Source organism: Schistocerca americana, chromosome 2 (genome assembly GCF_021461395.2).
Source record: "Schistocerca americana isolate TAMUIC-IGC-003095 chromosome 2, iqSchAmer2.1, whole genome shotgun sequence".
NCBI lineage: Eukaryota > Metazoa > Arthropoda > Insecta > Orthoptera > Acrididae > Schistocerca > Schistocerca americana.
Genome location: NC_060120.1, coordinates 882668697 through 882693329, shown reverse-complemented (window position 1 = coordinate 882693329; position 24633 = coordinate 882668697).

Genomic DNA, 24633 nt, shown 5'->3' with positions numbered 1-24633 from the left:
ATATGATCATTCCACTTCAAATCGTTCCGCACGCATACTCCCAGATACTTTACAGAAGTAACTGCTACCAGTGTTTGTTCCGCTATCATATAACTATACAATAAAGGATCCTTCTATCTATGTATTCGCCATACATTACTTTTGTCTATGTTAAAGGTCAGTTGCCACTCCTTGCACCAGGTGCGTATCCGCTGCAGATCTTCCTGCATGTCACTGCAATTTTCTAATGCTGAAACTTCTCTGTATACTACAGCATGATCCGCGAAAAGGCGCATGGAGCTTCCGACAGTATCTAATAGGTCATTTATATACCGGGTGATCAAAAAGTCAGTATAGATTTGGAAACTTAGTAAACCACGGAATAATGTAGATAGAGAGGTAAAAATTGGCACACATGCTTGGAATGACATGGGGTTTTATTAGAACAGAAAAAAACGAAGTTCACAAAATGTCGGACAGATGCGCGTCGTTTGGTGATGATCGCGCGCTCAGCCACCACTTTCATCATGCTTGGCCTCCCAGGCCCCAGATCTCACTCCGTGCGATTATTGGCTTTGAGGTTACCTGAAGTCGCAAGTGTATCGTGATCGACCGACATCTCTAGGGATGCTGAAAGACATCATCCGACGCCAATACCTCACCATAACTCCGGACATGCTTTACAGTGCTGTTCACAACATTATTCCTCGACTACAGCTATTGTTGAGGAATGATAGTGGACATATTGAGCATTTCCTGTAAAGAACATCATCTTTGCTTTGTCTTACTTTGTTATGCTAATTATTGCTATTCTGATCAGATGAAGCCAGATCTGTCAGACATTATTTGAACTTTTGTATTTTTTTCGATTCTTATAAAACCCCATGTCATTGCAAGCATGTGTGTCAATTTGTACCTCTCTATCTACATTATTCCGTGATTTATTCAGTTTTCAAATTTAGACTGACTTTTTGATTACCTGGTATATATACTTCGGCTTTCTCGAAGACACCAACAGATGACTCGACAACAGAGTCATCTATTGGCGTCTTCGAGAAAGCCAGAGTGTATATCTGAAAGGACCGGAGCCACGGTACGTCTCGCGTCTTATACGTCAATGAAGGCCCATGGAGGTCTGCCTCGGTAGCTGTGCGGTCAGTAGGCGGATTTCTAAGCGAAGGGGCCCGGATCGATTCCCGGGGTGTCGGAGACTTGCCTCGATCGCGTATGGGATGGTGCTGTCCTTACGTTCGTATCGTCGTAATTGACACTGCTTTCGAAATGTCTGAATTGGCATAACCCGAAAGCCGATAAAAAAATAATATATGGATAACTAAGGGCGATGCGTGGTGCATTGCAGAAGTGATCGGGGCAAAGTATGTCTGGCTCCCAACCAATGGGAACCGAAAGCCGTCGTAACTCTGAATTATGCGCGCATAACCCAAGGAGTTTACGAAAGTAATTATTCAATGCAGTTAAATTGTTATCAGAACTCTTACTTTTACAATTAAGGATTGTGTCGTCAATCTTTGTAACGACTTTGATAAATATACATCATGTACTGTAGCCAAATGAATAATACCTTCGTTGAACTTCAGTTGAGGAGCACAGAATTAGGGATTTTTGAGTCTAGCTTTTAATTAACCGCTCCCATGCTAATTATACAGTTTTCCAATTTATACTGCCTTTTTGATTACCCGGTATATTGTGAAAGCTAGGGTTTTGTAACCAGAATAATATGGTGTATTGGAATCGTGAATAAAACCAACCTGCTGTCATAAAAAAGTGCTACATTACATATTGAATTCCCCTTGTATCTCGTGCCATCACTTTTCGGCCTCGCATCGCGAGGTAACAACGCGCAGTACTTCGAATTGGAACGCAACTGACCCTAGACACGTGACCCGAAATGGCAGGATAACCGGTTCGCCCGGCCGTGTAATACATAATGACTGCGCACGTTCGGACTGGTGCGCGCAGTCTCTTTATAGCGGCACACCTGCTGCCAGCGCACGCCTGCACCGCCAGCGTCACCCGCCGGTGCAGGCAGCCTCGGTGACGCCGCCGCGCGCCATTCCGCGCGTCATTTCCCATTAATGGCGGCAGATGAACGGGCAGCCGGGAGGCCAGCGGCGCAGAATGGCCGATGTGTCAATCTGCGAAACGCCCGCGCACTGCGGCCGGCCGGCCTCATTACGGATCGGCTCGGACGCTAACGACGGACAATAAAACGCGTGTCGCAGCGGCGCCGGCGGGACAGGAATAATGCAGACGCTGACGGATGGGAAGCGCCGGCTGGAAGCGATGCGCGTCTGTTAGCGCCGCCGCCGCTTAAGCTGCCGCCGGGCGCGCATCCGCCTCTCGGCGCATTTGCGGGTAATCCGCCGCCAGGCGACCCGCCGACGTGATGAGACAGCTGCCGCCGTGCAGGCAGATCTTCCCAGGGAGGAGCGGCTCGCGTGCGTTTACTACGGCTTACCGGTATTGCAGTCTCCAGCACGTGGGCGTCCGTCACGCATCCCATCACCGCAGTGCCTGCGTAAACTGACAGCTGCAGCGTTTTACTCAAACACCTGTTTATGCGTAACATGGGACGCGAGTGCACTTCCAGTGACCACAGCGACAGTTCGCGAACTGCGAGGGCTATTCGGAAAGGTCGGAAATCACATTGCAAGCCTCGATGAGTACTACAGAAAATCGAGCCTGATACAAAAGACACACATCAAAAAAAGTTTTGCATCACCTCGGTTCCGAGAGTTACGGAATAGAATAGAACTGGAATAGAGGTCAACATAAACATCATTTCCGCCACTGCTCATAAAAACCACACATTGCATGTTGTACCACCATACAGCGAGACCTTCAGAGACGCTGGTCCAGACTGCTGTACACACCGGTACCTCTAATATCCAGCAGCATTGATGCATGCCTCTATTCTTCGTGGCATGCTATCCACAAGTTCATCAAGGTACCCTTGGTCCAGATTGTCCGACTCCTCAACCTCGATTCGGTGTACGTCCCTTACAGTAGTTGGTGCTTCACGTTGTCCATAAACAGTCCTTTTCAATCCATCCCAGGCATGTTCGATAGGGTTCATGTCTGGAGAATATACTTGCCACTCTAGTCGAGCGATGTCGTTATCCTGTGGGAAGTCATTCACAAGATGTGCAAAATGGTTCAAATGGCTCTGAGCACTATGGGACTTAACATTTGAAGTCATCAGTCCCCTAGAACGTAGAACTACTTAAACGTAACTAACCTAAGGACATCACACAACACCCAGTCATCACGAGGCAGAGAAAATCCCTGACCCCGCGCGGGAATCGAACCCGGGAACCCGGGCGCAGGATGCGAGAACGCTACCGCACGACCACGACCTGCGGACAATAGGCGCTGTGCATGCATGGTTGTTTACGTCGTTGGGCGGGTTTAGTGACATGTCTGAACAGTCAAAGGGACTGTGTTTTTGATACAATATCCACAGTCAACGTCCATGTTCATGAGTTCTAGGAACCGGAGTGATGCAAAACATTTTTTTTATTTGTGTAGTTATGGATGGCAGGTGATTCGTGTCCGCGGAATTAAGCCTCCATGTTGCTTGTTCATGTAGTATGAATTTTGGCTTCGAAAAACCGACTTCTTTCTGAAAGTGTAGGTTGAACTATTGCAAGTGAGCTTGATTGTTCCGGCCGTATGAGAGTCTCACCGACCCCGCCTGTCTCGTTCCCGGTAGCTTTGCAAATGGGAGCTGAGCCGGCTCTGACTTTGGGCACTTCGGGTTTGGTGTGACTACAATTGACTGTATTTCGTCGGCGCGGTGCCATGATGCAATCACATTCTTTTAGTATTTTTATTTTTTTTTTATTTTGGCATGTCGTCGCCCTGTTGGGTTCTGTTCATTGTGTTTCGAGTTTCCAATTAAATCTTGTAAGAAGAAAAGCATATAATCTGCATTGCATGGCTTAAACCTTATGCCTAAGGGTTTTATTCCTGCCGAATATTCTGGCCGCGCGTTGTTAATTCTAAAGTTAGGTACTGCTACAGAATTTGTTTCTCGCTGGAGATATTGGGGCAGCGCATAGTCCTGACATTTCAGATTTTTTGTTTTCTTTTATTCTAAAAATCTGGCCGTAGCACCTTAGTTTCACTGTTGTTTAAATGTTGAGTCAGCCCAGGTAGACAAGTATGTAACAATCCTTTTCAAAGCCGGCCGGAGTGGCCGTGCGGTTCTGGCCGCTGCAGTCTGGAACCGAGCGACCGCTACGGTCGCAGGTTTGAATCCTGCCTCGGGCGTGGATGTGTGTGATGTCCTTAGGTTAGTTAGGTTTAATTAGTTCTAAGTTCTAGGCGACTGATGACCTCCGAAGTTAAGTCGCATAGTGCTCAGAGCCATTTGAACCATTTGAACCAATCCTTTTCAATGGTTATGGTAAACTGTTATTGACTACTGTTCTTCCAAGCTGCGCCCTCGGTAAAGTATATACAATCTGTGTTTTAAATGATAGTAACATCTGGTCGTAATTTGACATTAGAGCTTTCCAGTTTTACGCACTTTTCTGTAAAAAGCCCTGTTTCATTTCAAACTGTTACTGTTAACTGAACTGTTATTCCCTTTGCTGTTTAATGTATGCTTTGCTGATCTCAGAAATTGTTTCCCTTAGTGTACATTGTGTTTTTAAACATCACGTGCTTGATTTCGGTTAAGATGCACTTTGGAAGCCAAGATTTCATTTTTATCATTGAAATGTTATATTACATACAGTATTTTACCTGATATAAGTATACGGGGTGTCCCATTTATCTTGACCACCTGCATTTTCCAGATGAAAATTACAGAATATTTCAAGCAAATGTCCTTTACCCGTCAGCGGGACATCAATCAGCATGATTTCCTCCGTTGTAGCTTTGTTTGTTACAAAGATTTGAACACCGGTATGACTTTTTTAAATGGCACCCCGTATTTTTTATTAGGTAATTCATTTCCTCTCCTAAAGACCTACTCAAAAATGTATTACAGTGTACCATTCACTGAAACACCACGTTATTAATTATATAACACAACACTGACTTTGAGCCCGGGATCACAAACTCGTCCACTTGCTGGTGTTGTCAGAAAACAAATGAAAACCAAGTAAAAGCATAACACAAAATTGACTTTGACTCTCCTGTACCATTGCCCAGGAGAAGAACATACAAAGGTGCTTAATGTGGTGATCCTGGACACCAATACGCTGGTGCACTCGTTAAATGAAAGAATTATTTATTGCTTCCAGTGTTGCCCGCTGAAGAGAATGTCAACGATACGTTCCTGCGTGTTCTCTGGAGTTGTTGAAATATTGCGATAGACAACGTCTTTAATGCATCTCCAAAGCAAAAAGTCCATAGGATTCAAATCAGGAGACCTACGAGGCCAAGTAACTGTTCCTCCTCGACCAATCCATCTGGCAGGATACCTTCGGTTCAGAACACGACGTGCACGTAAGGTATCATGTGCTGGACGTCGTGTTGATATCACATAAGCATTCTGGTTCTTAGCGGCACTTCATCCAGAGAAGGTGGAAGAATTCGTCTGAGGAAGTTGGCATACTTTGTGCCGTTTAGGCCACCATTGATAAAATAAGGGTCAATAATTGTAATACCAAACATCCCAACCGGACGTTAACTTTCCATTGACGCTGATGTTCCACCTGTCTAAGCCATCGTGGGTTGTCTTTGGACGATTAATGCATTTTCCTTGTATATACCCGTCTTTGTTTGAGAAGTAGCTTTCATGAGTAAATAGAACATTGGAGAATAAGTTCGGGTTGGCGAGGATTTGATGCTGTGCCCACTGACAGAACTGTACACGATTCTGAAAATCGTTCCCATGCAATTCTTGATATAGATGTACATGGTAAGGATGGAACCGGTGAACAGTAAGAAAAAGATGTACACTTGTTCTAGGAATGCCAATCTCGTGTTTAACTTGTCGAGTGCTCACATGTGGATTCATAGCAACGGAAGCGAGAACAGTAATTTCGGCAGCTACGACGACTGCGTTGTCGTGGGTTGAAACTTCCCGTTTCCTGAAGCGTCGCAACAAGACGAGAAAACATCCGTCGGGAAGGTGGGTTCTTGACAGGATATCGCTCTCTACACGGTTCCGCTGCCTGCGTAGCATTTCCCTTACCTTCAATAAGAATAACAAGAACAACAAAAAAAGGTTATGTTGATGCAGTTTATACGAAGGACAGCCTTTACTGTATGCCTACTCTACACAACAGTATTTAAATCGACTCAACTACTGTACTAAATGTACCCCTACATAAGAAAACAGTATTGCAGTTCCTGTCCTGCTAACTTACGTTTCCCATAGATGACTAGCATTTCTACTTCCTCTTCGTTGGTGTACGTTTTACTCACACAACTCTTCAACTGACGATGGTTGACGGAATGACGGGTGCGCATTCTACTTATGTTTACATTTGTCCTCTGTCAACGTCAGCACGTGGATGTGTTCCATTATCCCGAGTACCTGCACTAAGCGCTGGGAGCGTCAACGTCAATGTTGTGTTACGTAATAAGTAACGTTGTGTTTCAGTTAATGGTACACTGCGATACCTTTTTGAATAGGTCTTTAGGAGAGGAAATTAATCACCGAATAAAAAATACTGGGTGCCATTTAAAAAAATTCATACCGCTGTTCATATTTTTGTAAAAAACAAAGCTACAACGAAGGCAATCATGCTGATTGATGTCCCCCTGACGGGTAAAGAACACTTGCTTGAAACATTAATTTGCATCTGGACAAACAGTTATTTATGTGGTCCAGATAAAAGGGTCACCCTGTATACCATACGATAATTAAATAAATAAATCAACAAAGCTCCAAGTGTCCACTGTTTTTCTACATACTGTCTTCTACGTCAAGACACTTGTCATATCGAGCAACAAATTTTCATGGCTCTACAGTGTGTGAGCTGGTTCTTTCTGTAGCGCTCTCTCTTAACACTTCATCTTGAAATCAGTATGACCTTAGTCTTTTATTCATCTTCCGATACTGGTGAAACTCACTGGATGACAAATCACTGCTACAAGGAGCCTAATCAAACAATTCTCAGTTGAAATGGTTCGGAAACATTTGTGTACGCGCAGCACCATGTGGCGTAGGGCTATCGTGCACTAAAACTATTCCAGAGCTCAACATCCTTATTGTTCAGGATGACTGAGACAGGGTTGTTTAGGGTATCATGGTGACTTTTGGAGTTCATGGAATTTTGAAGTTTGTAGTAACGTCTCTTTCCATAAAATCTGTCCCACAAAACAGCTGTGGTCACGATTGTGGAGACACTTTTGGCGACACCCATGGCTTACGTAACAAGCTAGTGTGGGCCCACTTGATTGTTTCGTCTCCACGTTGACATATGCAAGTCATGTCTCATCCCCCGTCACAGTGCGTTTCAGTAATTCGACTCAGTCCGCATCGTATCGAAGAAGAAACGTTAATGTGGTTCACAAATAGTTCTTTTTGTTATCATTTATCAGAAGCTTTGGGACGCAGTGTGCACAAGAGTTTTGATAATGAAGTTCATGGGTTACACATTCGTACACCTCTGTCCATAGTGTCTGAGGGAAACTAGTAAATTCTTCAATCGTGAACCGACGATAGTGCCATTAACCGTTGCAACAAGTTCGTTTGTAACAACAGATGGTCGTCCACTTCGTTTTCATCATGAACGTCGCACATCATTCCCGAAACAAATGGAACAATTTTCTTACAGCAGTACAAATCATATAGTTCTTTCCATATACTGCAGGAAGCTAACTACGAGTATCTGCAGCTTCTATGTTTTTCACACATGAAACGGATTCACAGGCAGCAGGATTTTGATGATAGCGACCATTTTCATTGTCACGGTGGCAACCATAGTTTAGCAACCTTTCCGCGGCTCTGCCCGAGTCGTACTGAGCCGGGCGATACAGCTACACTGAAGTTACGCCGCTATCCTCTCCTCAGCGCACCGGACGCCATCGAGACTTAAACCGCGAACAGCCCCCACATAACATTTCACTAACATTTGTCGTACGCATAGCAGCGTAAACGTACCGAGTGATCGCAATTAAAGTGCAGCTATTCACAGAGAATCACTGTGGACTGCAATTATCCTATGACAGTAAAACGTGGTAGATATTCTAATGCGTTAACGCGTAAAAGGATTTACACCGGAAAAAATTCCAATTTCGACGACCAGGATGAAATCTGGTGCCGAGGATGCAAGAAAGGTCTGTAGAACTCTTTCCATACGTAATGTGTTAGGAACTTGACGTTGGCAGAAAACCTGAAACCAGTGAGAAAGGTGAAATGTTGATTTCTTATGAACCGCCACTTACACAGTTTGTTCTATATGAAAACAGGAGAGGTCGATGAGGTAATGTACAGCGCCAGATTTGCACCTGTTGGCCAAAATTGGGGTTAATTTTTTTCCAACGTAGATCGGTTCCGCATCAACGCCTTAGCGCATCTACCACTTTTCGCTGGCACACAATAATTAGAGCCCACACTAGCCCTCCGTGAGCAGCTGCACTGTAATTATAACCACCCGCTACTTTACTTGTTTTTCAACACACAGTGGAATGGAACGATACACATACTGAAGGAGCCATCCAGTTTAACGCTAGGTGATGTGATTAAATACAGAAAAGGTGACAAATTGTAAAAGGAGTGACAAGACTGTTAGAAGTTGATACCAGAGAAAGATCAGTTTTGCTTCCGACAAAACACAGGAATTCGTGAGACGGTACTGACCCTACGACAGACTGAACAAAGGTCCACCATGATTGTAGTATTTGTAAATTTAGAGGAAGTTTTTGGCAATATTGTTTGAAATACACGTTTTCAAACTCTGAAGGTAACAAGGGTGAAATAAAGGGAGCGAAATTTAACTATACCTTTTACAGAACCAGAGTTCAGTTACAAGACTCAAATAACATGATAGAAGTTTGGAAAGGGAATTAAAGTTGAAGGAGAGAAATAAAACTTTTGAGATTTGGCAATGACATTAGGGTGGGAAAGTAAAAGTGGCCCAGACGAAAAGATACGACTGGATGTGAATGTATGCATATAACCACAACACCAAGTGTACATCTCCCACCTGATCGACACCAGTTCAGAGCGTAATCTAGGTTGGGTTCATGCGGTTGGAGCAGTTTGAATGGGACGATAGTAGTTGCAGTGGAGCAGCGGGTTTCGTTGTGGAAAGTTATGTGACAACGAAGTCGTGGAAACGGTGTGGCCAGTTCTTTACTCAGAGGTTTAATGGTGTCTAGCAAACACGCTAAACGTACCATCGACCATCACGCTTTACATATTTGGATGCACAATACTTTAAGAAACTTCTTGTGATGTTCGGAAAAACAGTTAAGTAGTCCGGCATGGTATCCACGTAGTAAACGAAAGGTAACAGTTTGATTCTCAGCACTTGATGCTCGTGAGCACGGAACGCTCCTCACCGCAGCGGCCCAGACAGGTAAGAAAAAGGCGAGTAGCACGTTCATGTGGTTTGATACCAAGATGTAGCGGCGCCTTAATTACTTTTATAGCCATTATTGTAGATGAAAAATACATGGATATTGCCTGTTGTCGGTAATGGACTTATGTGGCTTTCCGTATAGTAGAGAGTTTCTATGGTTTTATGCTTTACAGCCACTGTTGTTCAGTGCTAAAGCACAGGGAGCAGCAGATGTACACAGCTGTAGTGCCCGCCTAAGTAGAGCTGACATCAGTCCAGAGACCGGTGTAACAGCCACAGTGATTTACTTCGCAGGGTTCTCTTGGAGGCTGGATTTGCGATTACTCGTCACAGAGGTAGTAACTGACGGAAAGTCATCGAGTAAAACTGAAGTGATTTCTCGAAGGCAGTGTTATAGCTCCTCTGCTGTTTCGTATCTTCAATGAAGAGCCAAAGAAACTGGTACACCTATCTAATATCGTGTAGGGCCCCCGCGAGCACGCAGATCTGACACAACATGACGTGGCATGGAATCGACTAATGTCTGAAGTAACGCTGGAGGGAATTGACACCATGAATCCTGCAGGGCTGTCCATAAACCCGTAAGTGTAAGAGGTGGTGAATATCTCTTCTAAACAGCACGTTGCAAGGCAATCCAGATATATTGTTCATGTCTGGGGTGTTTGGTGGCCAGCAGAAGCGTCTAAGCTCAGAAAAGTATTCCTGGAGCCACTCTGTAGCAATTCTCTTCTTGTGGGGTGTCGTATTGTCCTGCTGGAATTGCCCAAGTGCGTCGGAATGCACAAAGGACGTGAATGGATGCAGGTGACCAGACAGGATGCTTACGTACATGTCACCTGTCACAGTCGTATCTGGACTATCAGGGATTCCATATCACTCCATCTGCACACGCCACACACCATTACAGAGCCTTCACCAGCTTAGGGAGTCCCCTGCTGATATGCAGAGTCCATGGATTCGTCGATAAAATATGAAACGAGACTTGTCCGATCAGGCAACATGTTTCCAGTCATCAAGAGTCCAAGGTCGGTGTTGACCGGCCCAGGCGAGGCGTAATGCTTCGTGTCGTGCACTCATGAAGGGTATACGAGTGGACCTTCGGCTCCGAAAATCCATATCGACGATGTTTCGTTGAATGGTTCGTACGCAGACACTTGTTCATGGCTCAGCATTGAAACTTGCAGCAGTCTGCGCAAGGGTTGCACTTCCGTCAAGTTAAACGAGTCTCTTAAGTTTTCGTTGGTCCCGAATGTCGGAGATCTGATGTTTTACCGGATTCCTGATGTTCACGCTATACTCGTGAAATGATCGTGCAGGAAAATCCCCACTTCATAGCTATCTCGGAGGTGCTGTGTCCCACCGGTCATGCGCTGACTATAGCACCTCGTTCAAACTCACTTAAATCTTGATAACCTTTAACCGGTCTAACAGCTACGCCAGATACTTGTTGTCTTATAGAGGCGTTGCCGAGCGCAGTTCCGTATTTGTAAGTTTATATATCTTTGTATTTGAGTACGCATGCCTATACCAGTTCCCTTGGCGCTTCACAGTGTAAACAATTTATGAGACAATTTGAGCAGTCACTTACTTTTTCTGCCGATAATTTTGTTCTTTACCGGCTAGTAAAGTCGTCAGAAGATCGAAACAAAGTGCAAAGCGATGTAGAAAAGATCTCTGTATAGCAAGCAAGTTTTCAATTGACCCTAAATAATTACCAGTGTGAGGTTATCCACATGAGTGCTGAAAGAATCCGTTAAACTTCGGTTACACTACAGATCAGGCATAAAGGCCGTAAATTAAAATAAATACCTAGCAATTACAATTATGAACAACTTAAACTGAAAAAAAACACATACGATATGTTGCGAGGAAGGCGAATCAAAGACTGCGATTCATTGGCAGAACATTTATAAGATGCAACAGTTCCACTAGATAGACACTACCGACACTACCTTGGCCGTTCTGTGTTGGAGTACTGTAGGATTAACAGAGAACATCGAGAAAGTTCACTGACATGATGCAGGATCTGGGGTGAATATCATCAAACAAAGGTACGTTTCTCGTTGCGACGAAATCTTCTCCCGAAATTTCAATCAACATTTCTCCTCCGAAAGCGAAAATATTTTGTTGATACCGATCTACATAGGGAGAAACGATCGTTATAACAAAATAACTGAAATGAGAGTTCGCACGGAAAGATGATGCTGTAATTTACCGTCTAGTAAGGTCATCCGAAGACCAGTATCAGTTGCAAAGCGATTTAGAAAAGATTGCTGTATGGTGTGGCAGGTGACAGTTGACGCTAAATAACGAAAAGTGTGAGGTGATCCACATGAGTTCCAAAAGGAATCCGTTGGAATTCGATTACTCGATTAATAGTACAATTCTCAAGGCTGTCAATTCAACTAAGTACCTGGGTGTTAAAATTACGAACAACTTCAGTTGGAAAGACCACATAGATAATATTGTGGGGAAGGCGAGCCAAAGGTTGCGTTTCATTGGCAGGACACTTAGAAGATGCAACAAGTCCACTAACGAGACAGCTTACGCTACACTCGTTCGTCCTGTGTTAGAATATTGCTGCGCGATGTGGGATCCTTACCAGGTGGGATTGACGGAGGACATCGAAAGAGTTCAAAAAAGGGCAGCTCGTTTTGTATTATCACGTAATAGGGGAGAGAGTGTGGCAGATATGATACGCGAGTTGGGATGGAAGTCATTAAAGCAAAGAGGTTTCTCGTCGCGGCGAGATCTATTTACGAAATTTCAGTCACCAACTTTCTCTTCCGAATGCGGAAATATTTTGTTGAGCCCAACCTACATAGGTAGGAATGATCATCAAAATAAAATAAGAGAAATCAGAGCTCGAACAGAAATGTTTAGGTGTTCGTTTTTCCCGCGCGCTGTTCGGGAGTGGAACGGTGGAGAGATAGTATGATTGAGGTTCGATGAACCCTCTGCCAAGCACTTAAATGTGAATTGCAGAGTAATCATGTAGATGTAGATGTAGAAGATCTAGGTATTGTTTTTTCCACGCGCTATTCGAAAGTGGAATAATAGAAAATTGTTGCGAAGGTAGTTCGATTAAACCTGTGTCTGGCACTTAACTGTGATTTTCAGACTATCCAAATGGATGTATCTCTGCCACCTTCAGAACCCCTACCTATTCAGATATATGGGAAGCTACAGCCTGACGTGGGTTCCAAAACATGCACACTTATCATAGCAATTGAAACACGTGGTTGGTAGTTAAAAATTTAATACAGATAGTGTACTCACTGCTGGTCCAGCCGTGAGAGCATTGTTGTAACAGATGTTCACTCATTATTGACTACTGCTGAACACCAAGCACTTAACTTTTCTCTGAAAATAGTTTAAATTTCCGTGTCTTACTCTGTGATTCTTTGTGATAAATGTTTTAAAATTTTTGACATTAATGAGTAGTCTCTAAGAACTCTTTGCCGTCACTACACGTCACCGTCGGCAGCAAGTTCAAAGGCCCCGCGGCTAGAGCATTGGCGGTTCCAGCGCTGTAACACTTAGCGCCCAGTTAGCGAGCGCATGGCGACACCAGCGAAATCCGGAAGAGCCTTCCTCACACGGGATGAGGCAGGTAACGTTTCGGTGGACGCGTTTGGGACATCTGGCCTCAGTGCCGTTGGCACACGGGACAAGATGGTTAACGTGATTTGCGTTATCAGGGCTCCCCAGCGGCCCTTGTTGTTTTATTTGGCTAGCAAATCACACAGTTTCTTTACGAAAATGGACGCACGTGTAAAATAGAAATGTTAACTCTGTAATCGCTTGTCGAAGAAGAGAGGTATTTTATACAAAGTTCCATAATAGCAAAAACTTCCAGTGTGCAACTTGTGTTTAGTTTCAAACATAGATTATGAATCACGTAAAGATTTCTGGCCTCGGGGGAAACGCTCCAGTCGGTTGGCTTTTGCAACGAAAGTTGTAGCCAATTCATTATTTTTAATAAATAAAATCGGCTTATGAAATAATACTTCTATTAAATGAACAAAAAAGACCCAGAATCTTTTACAAAACAAAACATGAACAAGACGTGAACCTTCTATTTTCTCAGTTCATGAGCCCACGGCTATATTTTCTTCTTTATTCAGCAGCAGATATCACAAAACTTTTACGCTGAATTTAAATACAACATTTAAGTAAAATGTATAAATGGCAAGAACTATTATCTTTTCCATTTATTGTCGAAAATCTCTTGTTCTTCGTTCTTCAAGCGTTGTTTCAGGTAATATGTAGACTCCCCTCCCTCGTTGAAGATGCAGTTTATAAAACAGTATTTCCTCAATGTGGGTGTTCTTATCTTGGGTACTGGAAACGCTTTGAGTTTATATACAATATTTTCTTGCTGTTTATTTCGTTAAAAGCAAAGTTGCTGATTTAAATTTTACCCATCTCCATAGTCCTGCCGTACTGGAGTAATCTACAGTTCGGTATATGGCAGTGTCAACCATACCACAGTACTGGCAGTAAGGATGACTAGTTGTAATATTCTGGGGCGTCGCGCAGTTGTCGGGGATCGAATCATTGACAAACACGTAAACAGCTGAGCACAAACTTGAACTTAGGGGTCTGCAAAATAATTTGACGAAATCGTCTTCCAGTTTAACTCTTCGTGTTTCATATCGTTTTCTCTTTTTTCCAATGGTTCCAATTACTTTCTTGTCGTATAGAATCTTCTCTTAAAGATACGTTGCAGTTTAATTTGCAAGCCACGAATTATATTTGCTGGTATCCTTCTTCATCTCTATTTTCTGTGACCATGCCCCATCCAGACTTTAGTAGGTCCGACCGACTAGCTGGTAATTTGAAGGTATCTGTGAGATTTTTCGCTATAGGACTATAGTTTCGACGTAGCAAGCAGACCTCCGTATACGATATACACTGTCTAAATACTGTATCTACAATGTCATTATTAGATATTTAATATGCAAATTGTACCAAAAGCAATCGATTTTAATAGATCATCGTTGTGCCGCAGCACTGAATCGGAATACTTACGTAGTACTCAGGAAGCGTTTACATACCAATACGTAGTTTTCTGTCTTTTATTATAAAAATAGTAGCTAAAATGGCGCTTTCTCGGGAGATTCTTATTTCTCTGTTGCTTTGAAACAGTTTATATTCATAACACGGACTCCATGAGAAAGAAAACCCACCAAATACAATGTCGAACGCCGTACAATACGGCGAATCTTCTACTTGTGATGAAAACGATGTCGCATCTCATTGGCCAATTTCCTTCCCAAAAAAACAAAAAACTATCATACCATACTCTTTATTTCACGCTCCGCGGTGTAGTGGAACGTGGAATTCCACTCTCTGACGTCATCAGCTCCTCGCCCACGTGCATCTTCACGTACCATGAGAGGACGGCTTTAAGGAATGATGGCACGCAGAGTGCTGCGAGGGATAATGCTCGACATCGCAGAAGACGGCGCATCACGAGAAACCTTGAAGCACCCCCGGACGAGCGGCCTGGGTGCAATTGTCCACACACCTGGGCAGCCGTGGTTGAGTCGACATTTGGAATGTTTGGGGAAAGAGACCAAATAGCGAGGTCATTGGTCTCATCGGGTTAGGGAAGGACGGGGAAGGAAGTCGGCCATGCCCTTTCACAGGAACCATCCCGGCATTTGCCTGGAGCGATTTAGGGAAATCACGGAAAACATAAATCAGGATGGTCGGACGTAGGTTTGAACCGTCGTCCTCCCGAATGCGAGTCCAGTGTGCTAACCACTGCGCCACCACGCTTTTTTTTGCTATCCTAGCCACTTTTTTTAACAAAAATGAAAAAAAAGGAAAAAGGATTTTGGAAGATTTGTTTTTCTGCTTTTTTATTTTTATTTTATTTTATTTTTATACAAATGGATAAAAGGAAGGCCGTTCCTCTTCGGCTACATAAAGAGAATAATAGGAAGTCGTCCCGTTACGACAAAGGATGCTACATAGTATAGCCCGCTGCGAATTTTTCAATGACTGTCTTCTCGTTGCTGTGTTGTTTCCGTTGTTTGTTCAGTCTCATAAAAAAAGGAACTGGGAAGAGGTGCTATGGTTATCTTCTCATGTCATCGATAATCCAGCTGCGAGGCGGATTATGGAATGCGCTCCAAAGAAAATTAGAGAAATATTGCCTATATTTAGGGTTCTTGACGATCGCACAATGTCGTTCGTTGAGGTAATACCAAAAATCGGGTACTGTCTTTTCGCCATTACCGAAGAGGTAGTGAACAGCGTGGCCGCTGATCCACGTCACACAGTTCGTTTTTGCTCTTGGGAAATAAATCTGATCGGGGAAAAGAAGTGATCGGGTAGTTATCCTGTCGGGAGTCGTGCGTGTGAGAAAAGCCAATATCTGAAGCACCAAATACCAAACGTCCTTTGCCGACCCGCATTCGAAACGATGTTCATCCGTGTCAGTCACTTGGCATGTGGCACACAAGGGTGAATCAGCGAGGTGGATGTGATGTAGGCGGGACTGGCACAACTGTTTCCCATTAACAGTTACGTACCATGCAGACTGCACGTTAGTATCAAGGGTGGTGGCATTCACTGCCTGACACACAGCGCGCCACTTTGTAGTGGGGTGTTTGCTTGCAATCACATTCGGCGTCCTGTTCATTTGCATGGCAGCATATATCGCCCTCGTCATCATCAAGGAAGAATTGGCTAATGTAGAAGAAAGGTGATGGGATGTCCGATATCATCACAGGGGGTGCGAGTGAGATTGGTCGTAAGGCTTCCAGGCACGTCGGACTTCGTCGCCACAGTTGCAGGTGACAGCTGATCAACAGGGCCTTCGCTCTGTTCTGAACATGACAAAGGCCTAAACCCCCTCTGCTCTTCGGGAGGGTTAGGGACTCGTAATGAATCTTAAATAACATGCCCGTATTAACAAAGGATCCCAAAACCGCCAACATGCGGTGAGCCAGGGTAGGTGGTATGGGGAGTATCTGTGCAAAATGGGGGATACGTGACGCCAAATAGACGTTAGCATATCGTGTGCGTTGCAGGAGGTCTAGATGTCTCAGACGGTGGTCACTTATTCCTGCTCTCATCTGATTCAATAAACGCCTGTAGTTAAGGGCTGTTGAACGCTTCATGTCAGCTACGAAATCAATGCCAAGACAGCGGATTGTGTCACTGATTCGTAGCGGTGCGACGCTCTCGTCGGGTAGGCCTCTGCCTATTGACAGGGCTTGTGATTTGTGGAGATTGAGATGGCTCCCCGATGCCGCGCCATAGGTCGCCACCCACGCCAGTGCTGCACGAACATCGTCATTTCGTCATTGTTGCGAAGAAGGAGTACCAGATCATCCGCATAGGCAGTGCAGCAAAACATGTGTCCACCAAGGGACATCCCAGTCAGGTGTTGTCGGAGGCCGCAGAGGAGTGGTTCCAAGACGAGGGCGTACATAATCGCCGAAAGAGGGCAGCCTTGTCGCACCGATCGCTGGATCTGTATCGGCGGCGAAGACGGCCATTATATAACACCTTGGACGTCGCGCCGCGTAGGAGACGCATCAGTACATTAACTATGACGTCCGGATACCCCATGTGTCGCAGTACCTCCATCAAAAATATGTGGTCGACTGTGTCAAAGGCCTGGCTAAAGTCGAGTGAGGCCAAAACTCCTGGCAGTTGGCGAGCTTTGGCTAGCGCGATCATATCTCTATATCGGCACGATGCGGTGCGAATATTATGGTCACCACCTAACGATGCCTGGTCCTGCGACACAACACATCGTACTGATCGCTTTAGGCGTGCCGCCAGAAGCCGGGTGAAAATCTTCAAGTCACTGTTGAGTAAGGTCAAGGGCCGATAGTCACTGATCCTGGATCCGCCTCGTGGTTTGTGTATGGGCACAATCAATCATTCTAGGAAGGCCCCAGGTATCTGTGTCGTGGCAGACATAAGATCGCGGCAAATATCAGTCCATGCTGGTGCCAGCAATTGTTGATACGTCTGATAAAATTCCAGAGGAAGGCCATCGGGTCCCTGGGACTTATGAGCAGCCACAGCCTGTATTGCTTCAATGATTTCCTCTTCCGTTACATCTGCAGTCAAATCCGCCGCCGCTGTCGGAGAGATCGAGCCATAAGTGAGTTGAGAGACTTCGGCGATCACCTCTGGGGGATGTCGATGTTCCGAGTACAGCCTAGTGTAGTGAGCATGAAGGGCGTTTCCTATGTCGCGCTGGGTATCAAGGCGTCGTCCGTCTTCCGTCGTGATAGCTTGGATCAGTGTCCTGCGTCGGCGCCGTCGTTCTGCAATGACGTGATACATACACGGTTCCTCCTGGGCCACTCTGTCTTGAGTGCGCGCTCTGACGATCGCACCCTCAAGGTGGCTACGTGTTAATCTGATGATCTGTGCCTTGGCACGGTTCACCGTTACCTGCCATGCAGGTGAGTACCGGCAGTGTTGTACATTCACTTAAGATGCTGTAGTAAAAGTCCATGGTATGTCTCTTCCATGCTGCAATGTCTCGGCCGTAGTCTGTCAAGGTCTTCCGGAGGGCTGGTTTGGCGCAGAGTAACCACCACGACAGTGTAGACCGGTAGGTGCCACGCCGGCGGCTACAAGAGTCCCACGTGTTCTCTATAAGGCGGCGGCATTCCTGAGAAGCGAGGTGGGCGACATTCAACTTCCAAGGACCACGGTTGTGCCATACCTTCTGGCGGCCGAGGGTAATAGCGCAGATGTAGGCCTCGTGGTCAGAAAAAGCTGTGGGCCAAACTGCGGCAGCTCTTGTCCCCACAGGTATGGAGCGCGAGATGTAAATCCGGTCGATGCGGCTGGATGAATGGCTGGTGTAGTGAGTAAATCCGGGCCGATCGCCACAAACATGTTTCCACGAGTCCACCAATTGAAGATTATTTATAATTGTCGTAAGTTCTGCGCAGGGAGAATGATGTGGTAATTGATCCTTAGGTGCTTGGCTACAGTTGAAGTCCCCTCCCATTATCAAGGCGTCCTGACGGCCCATAAAGAGAGGCATGATTGTATGAGCGAAAAAGGTGGATCGTTCGCGACGCCGACCAGATCCTGACGGTGCATAGATGTCAATAAGTTTGACTCCTTGGATAGTAAGAGCCATGCCTCTGGCGTCAGGGAGATACTCGACGTCTTCTGCGGACATACCTTCGCGGAGGAGGATCGCCACACCACTGCCATTGGCAGACGCATGTGAGACCCAAGTCTTGTAGCCATAGGGTCCCTTGAAGTCTGCGACATACACCTCTTGAAGGAGCGCAATGTCGATGTCTGCTGCGTTGAGAAGATCCTGTAGCATCGCTACTTTATGTCGGTCACGTATGTTGTTGATGTTAATCGTCGCTAGACGGTATGTTTGGTGAGCCAGGTCGGCAACTGGGTTGTGTAGGAGGCCAGGTGTGGGCGGCAGGGGCGGCCCCACAGAGGCTGACGATACAGCCGTAGTCACTGTGGTTGGTCGGTGCTGGGTACAGCCGAGGGAGCATCTCTGCCTTCGGCATCCTCCTGGTGCTGTGGCTCATCCTCGACATCATCCGCCCAAGAATCAGATGCAGCAATTGGTAACTGTTGATTAGTGCTGTCAGTAGAGCGCTTGCGCGCATGTTCAGTAGCAGAAGTGATGTTGTCAGACTGAGGCTCAGAAATTGTATCCGCCGTAGCAACGTGATGGGAAGGGTGAGTTGTGGTGGTAGAGTCCTGAGTGTCGTCCGACGCCGGATGTTCGTCCGGGTCACACATCCGAAGCAGGTAATCATCGGATGGCGTATGGCGCCGTTTCTTGCGTTTTCGAGGGGACCGTTGTTTCCGGACATGTTGTTCTGTGTCAGAGTGCGGTCGACAACCATCTGATGCAGCCTCCATTGGTAGGAAGGCAGAGGTCGGGACAATTTCAGTTTCTACTTCCATCTTCTCTTTAGGCTCGTCTTGGTGGCACAATTGATCACCGTCTTGAGGCAAGTCTGCCGATGACGTCGTAGAGGGGGATATGCTGTCCTCCACACTGTCATCGACCACTGACTGCAATATGGTGTTACGATCCTGGGCAGGAACAGCTGTTGCGGTTGCAGCCGCTGCATACGTGATGGGGAATGAAGTAGGCGTCGCCGGGGATGGAACTTCACCAACCGGTGTCTGAGTCAGTCGGTGTTGAATGCAGGCTGATCGGACATGTCCTTCCTGGCCACAGCCGGCGCAAGTACGCGGTTGTCCGTCGTACATGACAATGGCTCTGCAGCCGCCAATTACTAAATAGGATGGCACATGGTTAGTCAGTTCAATCTTAATTTGTCGCACTCCGTTTAAGATGGGGTACGTCTCAAACTTTTGCCATTTTTCAGCCAAGTGGCTTAGCACGTTGCCGTACGGTCTAAAAGCTGTCATCACAACATCTGGCGGGACTTCGAATGGCAGCTCGAAGACCCTCAGAGTGCGAAGGTCTAATCCAGCGTGGTCGATCGTGACAGTTCCTATGTGACCATCAGAATGCTTTAATTTAAGTCGGCACACAACATCAGTGCACGCCTTTTCATTAATCATTTTTATGTAGACGACACTTTGTGTTATAGGAAAGTGGATCCCAAAGATGGCTTGAGGTGCAATATGAAGTTCTTCCCGGATGAAACGTTCAGTGTCAAGTGCTCGAGGTCTTGCGTAGTCCGCTTGAAATGTGATCTTAATTATGGACTTGCGATACGAGTGCGCCATGGCACTACCGAGACACGGACGCGTGACACTCGCCGCAGCGGAAGGTAAACAGTAAACATTCGCGCGCGCGGTGCGCCAACAGGGGGACACAGGCACGACGACCTTGTCCCACCGCTGCTAACAGCGGACTGTCGGTGTTGAGTAGACAGCTCTTAAGAAGTGTGTGCTGGCTGCGGCTTGCTGTAGAGCTCTGTTTTCCCTAGTCTGGGAAGGCAGAGCGGAGTGTTGATCACCGCGAAAGACTGCACATCAGCAAGCTGGATCGATTTGACGGATCGCCTGTGTAGTTGTTGCAGTGGAACTACGGCACGCTGTACTCTGTTTGTCGTAGACCTGCCTGTCCTGCCTCTTCCTGGAAGTTACAATTAGGGTCAGCATGTTGAGCTGTGTGTGTGTGTGTGTGTGTGTGTGTGTGTGTGTGAGAGAGAGAGAGAGAGGGAGAGAGTTGTTGCAGTGGAACTACGGCACGCTGGACTCTGTTTGTCGTAGACCTGCCTGTCCTGCCTCTTCCTGGAAGTTACAATTAGGGTCAGCATGTTGAGCTGTGTGTGTGTGTGTGTGTGAGAGAGAGAGAGAGAGAGAGAGAGAGAGAGAAGAGAAGAGAAGAGACCGCAAAGTGCTTTCCTAAACTCTTGCTACATGTGGTTGCAGATTTATTTCTTTGTACATACGGATTTTCTCAGTGGTAGAGAGATTAATAATTATTGCGTGCGAGCTCAGTTCTTATCGAATTACTGTTGTGTCTAAGCATTGTATGTTGTTTATTCAGTGCCATTCTGACGTATTTCTGAGTGAATCACGTATGTTGTTGTACCTGTTGCCTTGTTATGTGAGTATGAATAATTGAACCAAAGCTAAACCTTGGCACATTTTCTGCTAGAGGGCTTGTATCAATTGGTTATTTTCTTGCAATGATTGAATACAAACACAAATTCTTGCTGTTTCTTGTTAAAGCTGTCACAAATCCGCTCTCTGTACGACGTATAAATTATTTTGAGAACTTGTGAAAGCGTTTGGCCACTTTTTTATACTTTCAAATTACTTCAGTAATGCTTGTATCTGGTAATACAGTCGGCAAATTATATCTGTATTTGACAGACTGTGTTTACCCAGACATTGTGTACCATTATTTAGAGCAACCTTCCATGTAAGAGTTCACACGGTTATAGCCAGCTTGTTCTTCTAGCCTAGGTACAACAGGTTTTCATTTGTAGGCAATTATCAGTTTTCAAATTTTTTTCGATTCTTGAGCTTATTTTGGAAGGCATCCCTCTGCGATTTTATTATTCCACTTCTTTTCACCTGATTGCGTATCCTTACGGTTTTTTACCTGTTTTGAAATTTTTCATGTTCATTATAACGCCTCGAAATTTTGCGCGATTCAGAGACTACCTGTCTGGTGCAGAATAATCTTGCAATTCTGCAAAACGACATTTTTAAAACTGTGGAAATTCATTGTAAAAGTGGTTTCAGTACTTTATTACATGAAAATTTTGACCCTTATTGATCACTCATAGCTCAACACACTTCTACCAGTCCCCATAAGGCACAAATTCTTACGGTAGCATTTATAAAAAATCAGTACATACATCATCAATATTCTCCTTCACCTAAACTTAGAGGTGAAATAAAATTATTCCTAACCACAGCAGGGTGGGATTGTTGGAAACTTCTTTCTTATTTACTTATTTTCAACCTGTATTAGTGCAAAATGAAATCCATTCTTTTCCAGTGTCCCTGCATTCTAAACTGATGACTGCAAGTGATCTAGATTGCATGGTTTGCTAGTCAAAGTTAATCTTCGATGGCACCAAAATAATTTGATATTGATGCTTATAAAGGTGCAGATTTCAGCGTTCAACACGATCTGACTTCATGCTTGATCAACTGCTTTACACATTCTACCCAAATGTAGGAGTTTCGCTGTTAGGCCAGTAAAATAACTCTAATGGCAGGGATAAAGAGAATATAAAATGTGCACGGCTAGCAAGAAAATAGCGATTTGTTAACATAGACTATAAATTTAAGTGTTAGGAAGTGCTTTCTGCAGGTATTTGTCAGGAGTCTGCCTTGTATGGATGTGAAACGTAGACGATACGCTGTTCAGGCAAAAAAAAAATAGGGTCTTCTGAATTACGCTCTAGAAGAAACCCGAATAATAGAGGAGTACAACGGATAAGTAATGAAGAACTACTGAATAGGTAACACATTACGTATTCCCGATATACCGTCGTGTGGAAGAGCAACCAACACAGGAGAAATGATTTGGTTTGATACATAGTTATAATTTTTATTTTTCATAATAGTTACCCATACCAAGGACCATCATCAGGGCATGGTTTAATTATATACTTTCTGACACTATGTTATCTCTGATACTTTATTGTGGCAGTGGACTTCGAAGTATAGACAATATAGTGATATTAGTGTGGTTGCTTTTTATCATTGATCATCAGGTAGTGTAGATTAAATCATCATAGAAGTAGTTATCACATTGCAGTTAATAATGGAAGCGAGACTCGAGAGCCATTAAGAAACGATCTTAAGATTCGTCTACCATAAAAAGCGTTCCATAACTTAAAATAATGCAAGACGTTTGAAGCACAGAATACTGATAAGACGAAATATGCACAAAGACAACTAAATTTTCGGGAATGTACGTTTTGGAGCATAGCATACCATGAAAATTAACCATGGACTGTGGAAAAACCATGAAGAGAATCGGAAAATTTGACATGTGATGTCAGAAAATATTAACATAAAGTTGACTGATTTTGAAGCAATGAATCAGAAAGCTCACCGCGGAATTGGCGAGGTAAGGAATATGTGGAACGTACTGTTAGAAGAAGGGTCAGGGCGATAGGGCGCATTAAGACACCGCAGAAAGGCTGTCTGTGGGATTAGAGCTGTAGAGCAAAATATTTGTAGGGGAAGAAAGAGATTTGTACATTTCTAGTAAATATATATGAGTTCATCCAGCACATTTTCTAGTCTGAATGAGCGATAAAGGGTTCACAGAGCAATAGCATCTTCCCTAACACGGTAACACGGCCGTTGAACATTGACGGATCTTTACCACCACTCATAACCAGGCTCGTCACAGACATTTCTAAAGAATTTAGTTTTTATGCATTGATGCTTCACTGTCCTGAGCTCGTAAAATCTGCATTCCACTATGTATAGCGAACGAGGCAATGCGATTTATGTACCCTGTGCAGTCAGGGATAACTTCAAGCTTAGACCGTGTGGGTATCCCATATTTACGGCAAGAAAGTTTTTCGACAAGGGAAGTTATCGGTAGGACTAATGTACTCGACAGTGACAACCTTCGAACACTCACCCACTAGCGTGAAACAGCAAAAGTATTACTTCAGGCACGCGGTCAACATCAGCTTAATACCTACGTCTTCCAGATCGTCCTCATTTCTGTTTTTCTGTCACTTCTGCAGACTAGGCAAGCCAAATATTTTCACCTTCTACCTACTCACTTTCTCGTCTGCGTTTAACAGTGTTACTCCTTACGTATTCATTTTTGACGCCTTTGTTACTAAGTTCTTCTGAAGTTATTTTGATTTTTGTACGAGTGTGTGCTGATAAGTAATGCATCCGAATTTTTTATTCTGTTTTCGATATTGGTTGAGGTATTACATGCTATGCATAATTCTCAGTTGACTTTTGCGCTTCACTGACGCAGGCTGCAACACTCTGCCGATGGAGGGCTCCAAATCGTAGCGTGTAAGATGGCGGTGTGTAACGTAACTATGCCGATGCTTGAGAAACAGCGTGCTGTGTTCGAGTTCCTAACCTCACGAAACTTTGTCTACAAACGCAGCAACCTCTCCTTCACCATGAAAATGCCAGACCATACACGAACACTGCGCCATCGCCTCGGGTTCAGGGTGGTCACCGGCTGTTGTGGCCGAGCGGTTCTAGGGGGCTTCAGTCTGGAACCGTGAGAACCACTACGGTCGCAGGTTCAAATCCTGCCTTGGGCATGGATATGTGTGATGTCCTTAGGTTAGTTAGGTTTAAGTAGTTCTGAGTTCTAGGGGACTGATGACCTCCGATGTTAAGTCCCATTGTACTCACAGCCATTTGAACCACTTCACTGCGGTCGATCGCCTTCCATACCGTCCCCACTTGGTCCCATCCGAATTCATCTGTTTGCAAAAGCTTAAAAAACACCTTCGACGAATTTACTTTGATACTGATGAAGCTGTACAAGCAGAGCTAAGTTTGTACCTCCGTCAACAAAGTCAAATATTCTACAATGATGGCAGCAACAAATTGGTCACTAGTTGCGAGAAATGTGTTCGTCGCCGAGGGGACCACGCCGACAAATAGATACGTAGCCATGAAGAATTAGGATGTAGAATGATAATGAAGTTTCTTACGTAAAAAGATGTAAGAT